Here is a 17685-nt window from a genome sequence, read left to right as displayed (position 1 = left end):
CGCGGGACGTGGCAGGTGCTCAGTCAATGCCTGGCTGAATCAGTCAGTCAATGGAGGGGAGAGGTCTTGGTGCATTAATTCCGCATCTTTTTATTTATTCAACAAGTCCTGTGGTGGTTAAAAAAAAAATACGTCCACAAATTCCCTGATACTCTTTGCTTCAAAGAGCAGAGGCTCATTTCCCTCCTGTCACATGTGACTGTGTTTAGTCACTTTTTTTTTTAATTGAATAGAGTTGATTTACTTCAGCTTGTGTCATGTTATTAAAAAGCTAGAGATCTAATCTGTTCTTAGAAACAGTAATTAGTACATATATGAAAACTAAGAAAAGTGCAGTACACTGTGTATACGTATTTACATGCAGTAGAATGTGTATGTGCAGTCGAACTGTAATAATTCTACATAACAAAACTGAAAAAGGGAAAAAAGATTTTAAAATAAAAATTATATTGTGGAAAAAAAAACTTGCGTTAGTCTCCGGTGTATAGCATAGTGATTCAGTCACACACACACACACACACACACACACACACACACATATTCTTTTTCATTACAAACTATTACAAGACATTGATGGTAGTTCCCTGTGCTCCACAGTAGGACCTCGTTGTTTATCTGTTTTGTATATAGTAGTTTGTATCTGCTCATCCCAAACTCCCAATTTATCTCTCCCTCCCACCATTCAGTCACTTCTAATTTATACAGCGTGGCCAGGATGGCTGAAATAATGGTCCAGCTGAGATCAGGACACACAAGGCATTGACTCATCCCCTTCGGGGGAAATTGCCACTGCGTCAGGGGGGCACCCACACAGGCACTTGGGGAGGCTCAGATGGGGTGAGAACCAGCAGCCTCTGCCAACAGCCACATGAGCAGCCATTTTGGAGGACAAGGTCTAGCCCCAGTCAGGTCTTCAGATGACCCAGGGACCTCTTGACCACAGCTTCACAACAGAATCACCCAGCTAAGCTGCTCCGGAATTCCTGACCTGCAAACACCACAGCATGATCAATGTTTGTCATCTTAAGCCATTAAGTTGTGGGGTCATTCGTGATGCCGCGATAAATACCTGATACAGACCTCTACCTTATCATCCGGGAGGATCTGGAGACAAGGGGTGTGTGGGGGAGTTCCGGGCCCACCCTCATGGAGCGCAGTCTAATTAGCAGCACAGACAAAAGCACAGACCGCATCACACATGCTCAAGGAGAGAAGAGGTGCCCATGAAGGGGAGGCCTGGGGGAGCACAGAAGAGGTTTACCTAGCCTAGCCCGGGAGGTCAAAGCTAAGTGATACGTAAGTTTACATCTAAAAGATAAGCAGGTATCTTATAATAACCTTCAATGGGAAAAAAAACATGAAAACGACAAAATGTATGTATATGCATGACTGGGACATTGTGCTGTGCACCAGAGATGGACACTTTATAATTGACTGTACTCCAATTAAAAAATAAAAATAAATTTAAAAATAAAAGATAAGCAGGAATTGTCCAGGGGTGTTAGTGAGCGAGGGCTGCTATAAGAAAGGACCCCAGACCGGTGGCTCGGCCAACGGAAACTCACTAGTTCTCAGTCCTGGAGGCCGGAAGTGTAAGATCAAGGCGCCCACAGGGTTGGTTCCCTGGGAAGCTGTGAGGGAAGGATGGGCTCCAGGCGTCTCTCCCTGGTTGCCGGACGGCCGTCTTCTCCCCGTGTGACTTCACATCGTCTTCCCTCTGCACATCTCTGTGTCCGCACTTCCTCCTTCTGTGAGGACACTCGCCACGCTGGATGAAGGGCCACCCAAATGACCGCACTTTAATTTGACTCCTCTGGAAAGGCCGTGTCCCCAAACACGGTCACACTCAGGTACTGGGGTTAGGACTTTAACATGCATATTGGGGAGGGGGGATCACAATTCAGCCCATGACACCAGGTAAAAGGATGGAGGAGACGAAAGGACAGTCCAGACGGATTAGCATGTACAAAAGGCCGCACAGGCAAGATGGAGCGTGCTGAACTGGAGACTGTGTGCGAAGGGAGGGAACCGAGCAAAAGCTGCGGCTGGGTCATACAGGGTCTCATCCGCCGTGTCAAAGCACTTAAATTTTATCCTTTATACTGTAGAGCACAGGGAACCATATTCAATATCTTATAGTAACTTATGGTGGAAAAAAGCATGAAAAGGAATGTATGTAAGGTCCTATATGACTGAAAAAATAAATAAAAATAAAAAAAATAAATTTTATCCTAAGAGTAGAAGCCACCATTGGAGAGTTTTAACTAGGGGGTCACATCATGAGATTTGCATTTTGGAGAATTCACCCTGGCTGCCCAGCTGAGAGTGGGCTGGCAGGAGCAGGCATTCACGCAGCGAAGACCTTTAGGAGGTATGCCCACAAATGATGGTGGTGGAATGAACTGGACGGTGAAAAGTAAAAGATTTGCATAATTATGGAGTAAGAAGCAACAGAGGGAGACTTGTTTTTTGGGGGGGTGGGGGGAAGGAGAATCAAAGGTGATGCTAAGAACTAAACAGACATTTCTCCAATAAAGACATACAGATGGCCAATAGTCACATGGAAAGATGCTCAGTATCACTAATCATCAGAGAAATGCAAATCAAAACTACACTGAGGTATCACCTCATGCTGGTCCGAATGACCATCATTAAAAAGTCCAAACAGTAAATGCTGGACAGGGTGTGGAGAAAAGGGAACCCTCCTACACTGCTGGTGGGAATGCAGTTTGGTGCAGCCACTAAGCAGAACAGTCTGGAGAGTCCTTTAAAAACTAAAAATAGACTTACCTTACGATCCAGTAATCTCACCCCTGTGCATATATCCAGAGAAAACTCTAATTTGAAAAGATGCATGCACCCCAATGTTCATAAAAAACAAATTCTTTTCGGGGGGACACAGGGAGGGGACTTAATGTCTAGCGCTGTCACAGGGATCGGTGGGGTCCTGTCCAAAAGGGCCTCCGGCCAGCTTGCCTTTCTCTGCACAGCACAGCCTCGCTGCCTACATTGGAAACCACCAGCTAATCCTGCACTCACGACTTAGCCTCTCAAGTCTCTGCTCCCTCCTCTGGAAAACGAGGAGGACTAGAAAAAGCACACACAGCTGAGTCAGGATTCAATGAGATGGCTTGGCACGGTGCTTGGCACACAGTAAGCGCACAGGGAAACGTCTCTGTTATAATAAATCACGAGCTCCTGCTACCAACAGGGTGAATATTATTAGTACTGGACGCCAGGCCCCTTCAGAAATCCTTCTCGTTGCACTGCCCCTTATGAGCCTGTGGGTCTTTCTCACCCTTCGCCATCACCACCTGCACCTCCACCACCCTGCCCTGCCCCCAGCCTTGCTCTCAGAGAGCAGAACTCAGTCTTAATTCCATCAGAAACCCAGTGTCCAGTCTGCTGGCACAGGGTGGTAAGTAAGTAAAGCTTATGGAATGAGTTAACAAATTCCAAATGGGTCTACCAACAGGTACCTAGGAGAGCAGAGAAACACTGCTTCCAGGAATGGAAAAGTCATCTATGACAAACCACGGGGACAGGTTGGTGCATCTGAAGAGGCAAAGACCTGAGGTTTGCACCACATTCTAGACAGGAGGCAGGGACAGCCAGTCTTCAGTGAAGTTCAGATAAGGAGCAAAGCACCAGGGCAGCCTGGGGGCACAGCAGGAAGAAAAGATAACAGCCGTGTGGGGTTTTGTCGGGTTTTGCCCTTTCAGAGGACTTCCCCTTACAGGCAGCAGAACCCAGAGTGCAGTAACAGACAAACGCATATCTCTCGGTAAATACAGAGGGTTGCAGATTTCTATCACCTCATTCATCAGGGAGGAGGAATGGCCAGGGATCTGGTGACCAGCGACAATTTGGGAACACCAAGCAGCAGACAAACCCCCAACAGAAACCAGCAAAACCCAACAAACGACACGACATTTCCAACCCAGCGGGAGACAAAACACAGACCCCCCCACCCTGCACCCCAAAGAGGAAGTGACGTATGCACCCTAGTCAGACCATGAAGTCAGCACTTTGAAAGGGGAAAAGAAAAATCCAAGTACAAAGAGACAGTCGGAATTCCTTAAAAGAACACGGAGGGTTCTGTCTGAAGGAGTGGCAGTTAGCAGCACCCCAGCCCTTTCCGGGAAACCTCTCTCTCTCTCTCTCTCTCTCTCTCTCTCTCCCTCCCTCTCTCTCTCCTACACTTGTAGCCATGCTAGTACCCAGGCTACCGGGTTCTGGAATGAGCAACGAGAAATCAGTCTCCTTCCCTTTAGAAACAACACTTCCTGCAAAGGATGCAACTTGAGGTCAATGTGTAAAGAATAAAAGGAGGAGGAGGGGATGTTGCCAAGCAGATAGGTGAGAGCTGGAAAGATGACCCCCAAAAAACTGAATGCTATTTATTCGGGGTATGTCTAGAGTTGCCAATAAAGATGTAATCTGTCACGTAATGATGCTCTGTAGTAATAGGACCTCTTCATCCCAGTTACCTCCAAGAAACATAAACATTAATTAGGTGTTCCCGATGCCTCTAGGGGAATTCCGTCTCCATCCTTCGTTTAACTGAGAAACTGAGGTACAGGGAAATGAAGGAAATGAACCAAAAGATGACAGTGTGAGTCAGCAGCTGGACCAAGAAGCCGACGCCTCACCTTCTCTATAAATATTACAGGACATTCTCTTCGAGAAGCAGCTTTCCAAGAGAGCAGAGTCAGGTCATTCTGGGGAGGGGCGAGATACCTGACATCAGGCCCCCGGGGCAGCAGGTCCTGAAGTTTCTATGCAGAGGGGGCTTTCCCCTTCCTTCACCAGCATTACTCAGCCTGGAAAATCAATTTACCGAGATGCCCTGACTCCCTGCTCCTTAAATGAGGGTCCTCCCCCATCACCATTCCAAAGCAGCGTCTGCACAAATTAGCCCGCACTCTTTGTCCTGGAGAACCCGATCATGCCCCAGGGGGTGTGCCAACTGCCTCCCCTGTGCCCTGGGCACTGTCAACGCTGGCACGTGCTTCGGCGAAGAATTGTGTCCTTTTAACGGCCACCGGAAAGTTTGTTTGGCGACCTGTCCCTCTAAAGCAAAAAAAAAAGAAAAAGAAAAGAAAGAAAAGGCTGTGAACCGCTTATTATCAGCTTCCAAAACCGAGTGGAAGTTTAACCAACTTCAAGGAAAGTACACACACTAAGCCCCGAACTGTTTGAGGACTTTCCACGTTTTAAGGCACTGGGGCTGGATTCTGGAGCAAAGGGCGGCAGCGGTTATGCCCGAAGTTATGTCATAGCTGGTGTAACATTACCTCTGCCCACTGGGATCTTATCAGCCAGGTGTACCTGCTCTATTATTTTTTTTTCTGGGTTTTTTTTGGGGGGGTAATTAGGTTTATTTATTTATTTATTTTAATGGAGGTGCTGGGGATTGAACCTGGGACCACGTGCATGCTAAGCACACACCCTACCACTGAGCTCTACCCTCCTTCCTTGCTCTGTTTTTGAGACCCATCTGAGCCTGCTACCGGGGACACAGGCAGTGTTAACAAATCCATGGACGGCGGACAAGGGTCTAACCTGTCTGGCCAAGAGGCACAGCCAGAGCCAAGGGTCTCTCTCAGCAGCTGGATCTGTGGTTTGAAATCCTGCTTTTCCTTCAACATGAAATGTCTGGGCACAGTGTGAACCAAATCAACCCACAGGGGAAAACCCCCACAGACACACCTTTTGACTGCCATCTCTTTGTTATTTCAGCACAAGGACAAACAGTATTAAAAAGCTGAGCCCTCTCCACCAGGCAGGGCTGAGCTGGAATCCCAGGCAGGCAGGCAGGCGTGTCAGGCCCCGGGCGTGCAAAAACCCAGTTCGCTGTCTTGATCTCATGGATGGGAGACCCTGGCTTCTCTCTCTGCCGCTGGCAGGCAGCCAGTTCTCAGGCCTAACCTCACGCTATATTTCCAGCTATTTCCACAAAGCGTGCAGCCTCTCAGTCTCGCTGAGGGATGTCAGCTGCTGTAGGAGGCAGTGTTAGATGGGGAGAGTATAGCTCAGTGCCTTAGCTTGCCTGAGGCCCTGGATTCAATCCCCAGTACCTCCATTAAAAAAAATAAATAAACTAATTATCTCCCCCCGCCCCCCCAAAATCCCCAAACTAAAAATAATTTAAAAAAAAAAAAAGGCAGTGTTGTGGTCTTCCACAACACTAACGTCCTGTCCCCAGCCCTCCCCACCCCCAGCGCCAGGGCCAGCACAGGGCTTGCTACCTGACACTTAGCACTTGCTGCTTGCTCGGACCCAGAAACCGCTGTTTCTGGCCTCGCTAAGACACGCCCCTTCCTCCCAACTCCCAGATGTAAGTGGCTTCCTTTTATCTCTGTACCAAGGAAGCAGTGACCATGCACGCAGCGCATAGGAGACCGGATGAGATGCCGGCCGTCCTCCAGCCTACGTTTGATTTTTGTCTTCCTAGTAAGAGATGGGGAAGAGTTTCTTTCTGGCAGACAATCTTCTTGGATTTAAAGTAGGAGTGGTTAGAAAGGCTTCATCTCCATCCATCTCAAAATGAGAGGCACCCTGAAAAAGATGAACAGATAAAGCCCTCTGCTGCTGGTAAAACAAGCTGGGGTCCTGCGAAGAGTTCAGAAGGTGAGAGAGTGTGTTCCACATCCAAGCACTCGAAAGATGCCAGGGAAGATGCCCCATTTTTTTAGCCACCATTGGTGTCGAAAAGTGGGACCTTTCAGCTTCCACGCACCACTACTGACTTAACGGCTTTTGTGTGCAAATCCTCTTCATTAACTTCTACTTAGACAAATAATGAATAAAAATCTCCCTTTCTGCAGGAAATTGAGGACTCCTTTGCCTCAAAAGTAATTTTTCCTCTCCTTTAAGGTAGTAAGACCTCAATAAGTCTTTCAAAATCTCTCCCTTTTTGTAAAACAACTATTTGTAGAAGTGAAAAGGCAGAAAGGCCAGAATAATTAGGTTAAGTCATAACTAGCCCAGTGCCATCTGTGGACCGAATGTGCAGATGATCTTGGTAACAGTTAAGCCACTTACTAACCTACAATTTGCTGGGAAGTGATAAAGGAAGGCATAACTGATGACGGACGGTGAAGGAAACAGCTGTCGTTATTTTGGTTCAGTTTACAGCAATTCTTGCCTTTCTCAAAATTGAAAAAGAAAGGAAGAAAGAAAAAAGAAGAGCAGGCAGGTGCTTAAGGCATCAGACCCGAGAGCTGGTGAGGAGACCCCACGTGAGTTTAAACTCTTCTCTGAGGAGGAAAGTGAGTAGTCTGTGCTGGTTAAGGGTTTGGAGTCACAGACCTAGGTTCAAATCTTGACTCTATCACTTAGAGAAATTAGCTAGCCTCTCGAAGTGTCAAATTCCTCATCTGCAAAATGAGAAAACAATAGTATTCGCCTGGTAGGACTGTTGGGAAGATTAGCAGGTACGCCAGGTGCAGAGTGAGGGCTGAGTGCAAACAGTCATCGGAGAACAAATGAAATGAAGAGAATTTTTTAATAAACAAGACTCATCCCACTAATCGCACCTACAGTTATGACTTGGGAGCTCAGTGACTCATCCTTCATCCTGGAGCCCCCTCAGCAGTGATGCCATCTGCCTGCTTGCCGGCTGCCGGAACCCAAGGCTGCCGTTGCTGAAAGAAAGAACCCTGCCGAAAGGAAAGGGATAATAAGCAAGTGGAGAAATGCAGAGAATAAAAATTTACTCTGAAATAGAACCTTCTGAGACACTCTGAACAACACGTGGGTCTCTGACAAGCACCACCCAAACCTGAGTCTCCGTTACTGTAAAAAGTTCCTGCAGGGAACTAGACTCTGGGTAATTCAGGTCTGACAGTGTGCACAGATTGTGAAAACTTCTCTCAGCTTTGGACACTAAAGTGAGCCTAGTAGGTAAGCCTAAAAAAGTAGCAAAGAAGGTAGGTTCTATCATTTGTTCTGATGAGCAAATGATAAGACACATCGGGTGAGTGCTCTGAATTATCCTCAACATCATTTTCTTTCCTGCGTCATATCCTGCACAATTAAACAACAGCAACAAAAGCATTATGTGTTACACAGTAAAAGGCTAGAGAGAGAATTTGCTTGACCAAACTGAAGAAGAGCCTCTCGCCTGGAGAGCTGGTTCTCCTCTTTGGCTCCCTTCCATATATAAGAGAGTAGCTGTACTCATTAATTTAAAAGATACATAAGAACAAGCTGATAGTATCAATTTAGAAAATCTTTTACATGAATTTGCAGTTTATTAGTTAATGACACACATGTACATGTGGACAAGGCACTTTATCATTCAGTCTGCCACGGAAAACATCTCACATAAAGCATCCTTTGCAATGACTTGTATCCCTGAAGGCCACCAGCTGAAAACCACTTGGAGCCAAAAGCAAGACAGATGGAAGCTCAACACCTCATTAGACTGTGTTCTGTAATTTAAGCAAGGCGAGATGAAGCTACTTTCCCCTGCACATCTGAGCACACGAAGTTAGTTTATCTTGAAATTAGTTTCATTTCTGTGTGCTTGGTAATCCCACCCAAGTTTTTCAGCTCTCCACAAAACAAGAAGTATTGCCAATAAAATATTTATTGAGTGATAGTGATCTAACCTCCCCTCCCGTTAAGCGCATTCATTGTGTTGTCTCTGTGATAGTTTGATCGTTTCCAGATACAGGTGTACCTTATTGAATAGAAAGAGGGGGGAAACCCCAAAATCACTCAGAATAGAACCAGAACTGTAGCTACCACACGTGTTTTAAATATCTTACCCATACAATTAAGAATACAGTATTATAAACCAGCTCCATAAATCTTATAATAATAACACTAACACACCAATGCTTCTGAGCCACAAAGAGGCCCTTGAAAATACTATAGATTTCATGGTGATGTGGCTTTGGGATTGACTGAAGATTCTGTAGGAAGAACATTAAGTGGCTGAAATAAACACATCCCCTTCCGCGAACCTAAAATGAAAGGGGGAAAAAAAACCTTGCAAGGCAGAAGCAGCTTAACGTGGGCCTGGCTTCAGTGTTCCTAGAAATCCTGTGGACTTTTACTGCCATTTAAAATGTAATTTGCAGACAGGGCTTCAGGCTTTGTTCTGTGGAGAACACAGTCTGGATCCTCTGCCTTTCAACTTCAGGCTTAACAAATCAGGAGAGTGAGGCGAGGTCTGTGCTGATGCAAATCAACAGTGACTTATGAGGTGCCAGCCTATGCAAATGTCCGCAATCAAAATTTCTGTGACGCTTCTCCCTAACCTTGACTCAACTGTTGGGAAAAATACTTCTCTGAACCTTACAGCAAGAAGGTATTTCAACATTATGAAGAGATCTTTTTTTTCTTGGGGTTGGAGGCTGGCGGAGGAGGACGAATATATTTTTCTTTTACAGAGCCAAAAAGTTTCTTTGGGAAAATTTTGAAGAGACACAAAAGTGGAGATAACAATTATAGGAACACTTACATACCTACCTCCTAGTTTCAGCATTTAGTCTTAATTTCTTCTCCTACCCAACACCCCTCCCCCCAAAAAACTGGTTTATTTTAATCCCAGACATCATATAATTTCAGAGCAAATATTTCACAATATATGCCTGACATGAGAACTCCTTTGCTGAAACAGCACGATCACAAATCCCCTCATTGTTAAGCCAGTAACAACAATCCCTTAAGATTCTCCAAAATGTAGTCAGTGTTCAAATTTCCCCAAATGTCCCATATTTACTTTTCATCAAACATATCTTCAACTTTTAAGGATAGTGGCTGTTTTTTAAGGAACTCCCATAGCTGAAATCCCCTTGCAGTTCCTCTTAGAAACGTTTCTTTAAATAAGTGCTTAGTCATGAGACATTTTATCACAGATTCAACAATCACCTTGGGCCTTGGGCCTTTCTTGGGATGGGCCCACGCGCTGTTTGACAGCAGAGGCAGGCTCTACTAAGCTTTTCTCATCCCCTCACTGTAGGGCCGCTCCTTCCAGTGCAAAGAGTGGGGAGTCAGGAAGCCTTAATTCAAATCTTAATTACATAACGGTATATCCTCGAGCAAATCCACTTTCTTCTCTGTCTCAGGTGCTAAGCCTGGGAAATGAGTGGGTTAGCCTATGTAATCTCTGCATTTCTTTTTGGCTCTGAAGGTTCAGCACACTTGATTTTAAGTTGTTTGTTGTTGTTGTTGTTGGGGGGGTAGTTAGTTTTACTTATTTATTTTTAGAGGAGGTACCAGAGATTGAACCCATGATCTCACGCATGCTAAGCACGCGCTCTACCCCTTGAGCTATACCCTCCCCCACTTGATTCTAAGTTTAATTCCTTTCCAATACTCCATCTTCATGCTGTTGTTGGCAAGGATGAGAGCCTGTCTATAACAGGAGAGAGCAGGGTATGCGAAGTTGTAAGACCACTCAAATCCTGACTCCAGTCTCCTTGGATAAATCATTAACCTTTCGAAGCCTCAATGTTATACTGTATTACAATTATTTGTTTTACTGATCCATCTCTCCTACTACATGTAAAATTCCACAGAGTGGGAATTCCTCATATTCATCTTTCTATCATCAAAACCTAGTGTCTGGAAACAGGTAGGTGCTTGATACACGTTTGTTACATAAATGAACGCTGGGTATGCATTCTGAGGGGAAGTGAGGGCTCCGTCCACCTCACAGGACTCTTGTATGGTGAAATGAGTGAAAATGTACTTTCTGTGTTACATAGTAAAAATATTAAATGTTCTTATTAGTATTTGAAACATTCCAAGTAGAATATTTTATTCACTTATGAAAACCTGACCTTGCCTCTAAGCTTTCGTAAGGGATAGATGGCAGCATAGGAAAGAAAAAAAAATGGCTAAGTTTCATCTCTGGTAATTTTTAGATGCCTCTTTCTTCTTCTTCTTCTTCTTTCTTAAATTAAAAGTTTATTTCTATGTACTCACCACCATACTTAATTTTTTCCATAATGATCTTCGAGGGAATTTTTTGGAGTAATTGGTTAGCTGCTTAGTGCTAATTTAAATGACATCTCAATTAACTTCTACAACTCAAAGTAATGCAGGAGGAGGGAAAAGCAACTGTAGATGTCAGTCAGATGAATTTTCTGATGAACAAAATGTTCACTGAATTAGTTCCCTAAAGATGATCCTGATTCAGTTTCTACTACAGCTGAACGTGAACAGTTCTGCCTGTGAGTATTTCCGCAAACGGGCTCTTTCTTTTTCGTCATGACACTAACTTTAGCTTATCATTTAAAGATTCTTGCTTACGCTCAGGCTGTTTTGAAACGTGAACATTTCCCTTCACTGTGTTTAAATCTGGGACAACCCCGAGAGCAGCATTTCCCGAAAGGAGTACTAGTCCTCCGTAATAATGCTCATAAAACCAGCGACTGGACACGTACATCTTGGAACGTCTGCATAACCCCTTCTCGGTGATTCACAAACACTTTAGCACACAGAGGACTGGAAGGCCTTAGAATCAATGAAATGTGGTATTTGACCACAGAACCATTTTTCAAACATCACTTACAGACATACTGAGGACCACTTTGGACCACTCTGGAAAAGCTATGCTCTAGCCTAGCGCTTTTATAATTATTTCAAAGGAACACAGTAAAAAAAAAGTTATTTTATCTATTAAGAAGTAAAAGAACTAAAAATCTTGAAGTTAAAATAAACATATATATAGTTGGCCCTCTCTGCAACCTGCAGATCTAACCAACCTTGAATAGAAAATATCTGATATTCCAGAAAGTTCCAAAAAAGCAAAACTTGAATTTGTGGAAGGCCAGCAGCTATCCATGGGGCATTTATTGTATTGGCAACGGTATTACATCAGGTATTGTAAGTAATCTGTGCAGGGGAGGATGTGCACAGATTATATGCAAATACCACACCATTTTATATGAGTTTTGAGAATCCTGCAAGGGTTCCTGGAACCAATCCCCCTGATACTGCACTGGTCACTCGTTTGTGGTGCAAAATAGACCTTGTTCAGTTAAAAAGTAATTTCCGGGCCCACCTCAGCATCTAACAGTACAGATGTCCTCACTGAGCATGTAAATCTCTTTAAATTAAGATGGCATGTAATTAAATCATTCAGCCGGTTGACAGGCTTCTCCACGCCGGTAGCTTTCACTTGAAGCAACCCTGTGCCTCTCAAGTGCCTCACACCCTGAAGTGATTCAACTTCATAACAACACCATTAAAATCCCTAGCACTTTCCAAGCAACAGGCTTGGGCATAAAGCATCAGTAACTCCACAGTGAGTCAGATGATGTCTTTGAGTGTTGGGGGTAAGTTGGAGGATTCCTACATCTGCTTCCAGAGAAAGGGTGCGGCGGATGGCCAGGCCCTGCAGACTCCCGGCGCAGAAGCGTAAGGGCCGGGCCCAAGTCAGCGCGTGCACATCTTTCCCCATCTTGCCAGCCCTTCTCCGGTGGGGTTGTTTGCGGGCAGGGCTTCGGGGCCGGAGAGTCCCACCCTAGGCTGGCCCAGGCGCCCCATCTTCCCCCGGATGCCGAAGTTCAGCCCCTCTGAACGTCTGAACCGGGCGAGTCCATCTTTCTGGACGCGAATCTGGGGCTTTCCCCAGGTCTCGGGGCTAGCAGGACCGGAACAAACAGCCGCTGACCCCGGGAGGCCCGGGTCACCTTCACCCTCGCCTCGGTCCCCCGCCTCGCAGCCCTCTCCCCTCCCGGGTCTGGTCTCCAGCGCCGGCCTCCCTCGGGGCCGGAGGAACACTTGTGCGAGCTTGGCCGCGATTCCCGGGGCGCCGCATCCGCCGCCGAGATGCTGGCTGCCCGGGACGGCCCCGCGCGGCCCTCTCCTTATTTTTCCAGCCGACAGTTTCCATGGCTCCGCCGCCATCCTCCGCCCCCTTCCTCGCGCAGAGCCCGGCGGCGGGCGCGGCCGGCCCGGTGGGGGCGGTGGGGGCGTGCGCGGCGCCGGGACCCGGGCGGCGCTCCCCAGGCGCGGGTGCGTGGACGCGCCCCCTGGTCCTACCCCCAAGGGCGGCCGGGCTGCTTCTGCCGCCCGCACCCCGGTCTGCTCCCCGCCGGGCCCGGCGCCGGGGCCCCAGGCGCAGTGCAGCCCCCGGCCCGGCCGACGGCGCGGGGGAGGGGCGCGGCGCAGGCAAAGTTGCTGAGTTGCTCTGCACGCTCAGAAGTTGCAGCTGAGACGGCAGCTTCCCGCCCCCTTCCTGGACTCGGCGGCTCGGAACACACACCCCACCCGTCACCACCCGCTACCTGCCCTCGCCCCCGCCACCCCGGCCCGGACTCGGCAGCATCCCCTCCCGGCGCCCGCGAGGAGCCCAGGTTTCCAGCGGAGTCGGGCTGGGGGTGGGCGCACCCCGCCTCCCCGCTCCGCCCGGGGGAGGGGAGAATGGGGCGGGTAGGATCCCCCCCACCGGATCGCCGCGCCGCCGTGGCGCTTTTGCACTTTGCAAAGCTCAGCGGCTGAGTAGGGGTCGCCCACCGGCCCCCGCGCCCTCCCCGGCCGTAGCGGGGTTTGCAGAACGAGAACCGGGCAGCGTTCCCATCCCCTCCCGCAGGGGCTTTCGCTGGGGCGGCGGCGGGAGGGGCTCCGCTCGGGGATGAGGTCGCCAACAGGTGCTCGCAAGCCCATGTGACCGGGGAGGGGCCGCGCAGGGGAAGCCGGGGTGGGGGCGGGGGCGGGCTCCCTCTCTCCCTCCGCCCCTCCCCTGGCCCCTCCCTCCGGGTCCCCCGCAGAGCTCGACGCCGGGTGCACCCCGCCCGCGGCGGCCTAGGGATTGCTCGCGGGTGGCTCTCCGGAGCGCCGGTGCCCTCGCCGCCTGCCCGAGAGGAGGGGGAGGGAGGGGATGCGAAAGTGGGTCAGGAATGTAACTGGACGCTGCGCACCCCCGCGCCCCCCCGCACCGTGCCGCCAGCGGCCGCTCGCGCCAGCTTGGAAAGCGAGTCTTCTGCTGTTGTGGTTCCCCTGCATATCGGTGGGCGGTTACCAGGGGATCCCGAGGGATGTGTTTCCCTGTGACCCTTTGGGAAGAAAAACTTAGTTTCCTCAGTAACCGAGTTTGGCTTGGATGTGATGATGCAGTGAATGTTCTAGGTGAGCCTGACCGTGAGGAGGCTGCAGTCGCACTAGGGGGTGGATTAACTTTTCTTATTACTGAACCAAGACGTGAAAGGAGAGCTGGAGAGGAGGTGGGTTTTTGCCCTGCTTCGTGGTTTTTCGTTTTTTGGTTTTTTACCGACTCAGGGAACAACGTTTTTGCGTTGGAGTTTGAGTCTTCCAAATGCAGGCCCCGGGCTGCCCTGAATTTACCAAAGTTCTTAACAGACCCGGGCTTAGTTGATAAGGTTTGAAGTTGACATCTTAGAGTTGGAAGGAGTAAGGGACAGTGACAGTTTTGTATTTGGGGAAGTCCTGAGAAATAATCACGAAAAGGCCTTTATGAAAAGGAGAAGGAGAAAGAACGAACTCCCCGCCCTCCTCAAAGCAGAAGAAGTGAAAACAGTCCGGTGGGTTCCCTCCCCAGCCCGGTGTCCCAAGCGTGTGAGTTGGAGAGGGAGGATCCGGATTTTAAAGTGATGGACTTTGGGTTTGGATGCTGGTGACACCAGCAGGGTCAAGGGAAAGATAATAATAAACGATGAGATTGCAAAGAGAAAGCTCAGCATTTGAGTTTGTAGCCCAAACTCACTGAACAGCCTTCCAGAGAGCTGTCACATTTTTCCTGCTGCTGGTTTTGTCCAGTGGACCTTAGTCACAGAGTGCAGGACCGGGTTGCAGAAGCAAGGCCCAAAGAGGCTTCAAGCTTCAGACTTAGAAGAAATGTGCACCTGCTGGAGTTTTATTCAGAAGCCAAAAGGGGTGTGTGACCCTCTAAAGAGATCTTAAGAGTTATCTGAAAAGCTGACTTAGGAATTAATGTAAATTTCTGTTTCCAAGGCAACCCTAGATTGAGATGCATTTTGCATTAAAGAGTCTATATTCATAGGAAGCCAAAACTGGTAAATTGAATTGTTGTAAATTGAATCATAGTCTAAACTTATATCTATAAGGGGAGGTTATTTTGTTGTGAAAACTTGTGGAGCTCTGACCATCCCTAGTTGATTTTTATTTTTTAACCTCTCTTGAGTTTTCTCACTAGTAAAATGGGAATACGAATAATGACTGGTCTTTGGGGTGGTAGACTGGACTTGTTCCATTACTTACTAGATAGGGCATCTTCAGTTCAACTGGCAAAAGTCTTTCTTTTTGCTTATGGTGTTTCCTGAACTGTAGGACAGCTGAATTTGGAAGCTGAGCAATCCTTGACGTTGAACAGTCTTGCATTTGAATGAAAATGGCCAAGTTATACAGAACTTTTCTGGATGGAAATGTGGGGAAAAAAAATGAAGACGTTCATGATCTTAGATTTTTGTCACTCTGTTAAGGAGCATGATTTCCTTCTGTGTGAGATAATAAGGCTTTCAAATCTTGGTTCAAACCAGTATTGTTGCTGTAGAAAGGAATTGAGAATTTAAGGGAAAAAATGAAGTGGCAGACATCCCTTTTCCTCCCATCCCTTCTCCCCACCTCCAGATTTCTTCTGCATTCAGGGAACATTACTATATAGGGTGATCTTCATTTTAGTTATAAATCAGATTTGTAAAGCAAATTAAATTAAGGAATAAATATCTGTTAAGAAAGGATTAACAATAGAGTCCTTAATCTTGCGAAGTGTTCCTGTATGTTTGAAACATTTGTTTCATAATCTGGGGGGCACTTTTCAAGAAATCATCTCTGTGTAGCAAGTTTTCATGTAGATTATGGACAATGTATTTGTAACCGTTACTCTTGCCACCCCCAAAATATGTTTTTGAATGAACATCTGCTTTAAACATTTTAGCCACCTACTTTGTATAGAGCCATGTTAATTTAAGATTAACTGTGGAGATTACCGGGAGGCATATTCATGTTGTGAAAAGACTCGAGTCGAATATGTTTTAGTTGGGGGTGACCGCTAGGTGACAAATATAAGAAGTTTAGTTGTTCAGGGGTTAAACAAAAACACTAGTAAAAAAAAAATACATGCCTATCTGCATAAGAAGAGATGATGGGTTCATAGGTGAAAGTTACAATGAATTGAGAAGTAGGTAATGAGATTAAAACCTTTTTTTTTCTTCTTTGTGTTCTCTGAAAAGTGAGCAGTGAACCTGTATTGCTTCCATGTAAGAATGAGGGTTTGCTCTTTTTTAGAGAGATGCTGCCAGACAGCCCGTGTGCACTTGACCGTCAGTGCGAAGCCAGTCATTGAGTGCCCAGGAACTGCCAGGGAGGGGCAGACAGCAGAGCGTGAGAGGGAAGGAAAAAGGGAGAGGGCACACCCTCACTGAGCAAAGACTCAGACGGTGAAGGGTGCTGGGTGTGTTCTGGGAGGGTAGCTGTGAGGTGGCAGCCATCAGGAAGTGCTCCCGAGGGAGTTGGTAGAACTTGAACTTAGGCCTTATGGGATGTACATGATCTTTATAGCCAGAGAGAGAAAGGCACTCCTAGTGGTAGAAGTGAGATAAGCCAAGAGGCAGGAAGTTGCAGGGCACATCTGGGGAATTTAAATAGGTCAGCTTTGCTACTAGGGAGGGATCAAGTATGAACTTTGTCATTGCAATGATAAGTTAGCGTCAGACCTTGAAAGCCTGGCCAGGTTTGGTGTTAGGACTTTATCTGCAGATGATGGAGAATTATGACAGGACTTCCAGCACAGGAAGCACAAGGTCGGAGTTGGATGTGGGGGAGGTTCATCTTGTGAGTTAGGTTAGAGTGGGAGTTTAGGGACCACAGCGGCCATCGCAAGGCTCCAGGGGCTTGGACAAGGGTTGTATCGATGGGACCTGGTTGGAGGGTGATGCTTTATGAGTTGTTGTAACAGGAAAATTGACAATCCTTTATACTGTTTGGATGTGGATTTGAAGTGTCCAAGATGACAGAGGATTTCAAACTAGATGCCTTGGCAGGTGGCACCATCAGCAGAAATTGGAACAGGAAGCCAGTGTTCGAGGTAAATTGAAGGGTTGATTTCAGAAATGGAATTCGAAGCCGTGATTGACAGCTGGGTTTAGGCGATTTACAGAAGATGGATGGTTCTTGGCTGAAAGTAGAGATGTGAGTCATCTACATAGAAGTTGTGATTATTGGTCCTAAATTTGAATGTGCTGGCAAAGGACCAGTTTTTAGGGAACATTCATGATTGGGATTTTTATATATACATATATACACATTTCAAAATTCTCCTCCTTCTTTGTAAAGCACAAGGTAGTCTTGTGAGGCTTTAGTTGGAGCCCATCTACTGAATCAGCACTGTTGCAGCCCCGTTGCTTTACCCAGCAGCTCTCAAACACGGCTCAACAGATTAAGGGGTCCTACCCCGCAGGCACTGAATCAGAATCTCCTGGGCTGGCAGGCTGTGTGTTTTTATACAAGCATTCCAGGCCACTCTGATGCAGATTCCTTTTGGGGACCCAGAGCCTCAGTCAGTTTCTTCTACAGTCTGAGACCTCCCCCAGAGCTGCCTGTCCCTCCCCGGGAGAGCGGGAGTTCCTCCGTCTCCTGTGTTGGTTTCAACCTGTTCTTTTGCTTTTGTATCTGATGGACAGCCATTGATAGGCAGTTGTTTATATCCAGAGGACCTGCTGCTTTCCAGATTTAGCCCGGGTT

Source organism: Vicugna pacos, chromosome 20, assembly GCF_048564905.1.
Source record: "Vicugna pacos chromosome 20, VicPac4, whole genome shotgun sequence".
NCBI lineage: Eukaryota > Metazoa > Chordata > Mammalia > Artiodactyla > Camelidae > Vicugna > Vicugna pacos.
The sequence above is the reverse complement of the archived record's forward strand: the minus strand, read 5'-3'. Positions refer to the sequence as shown.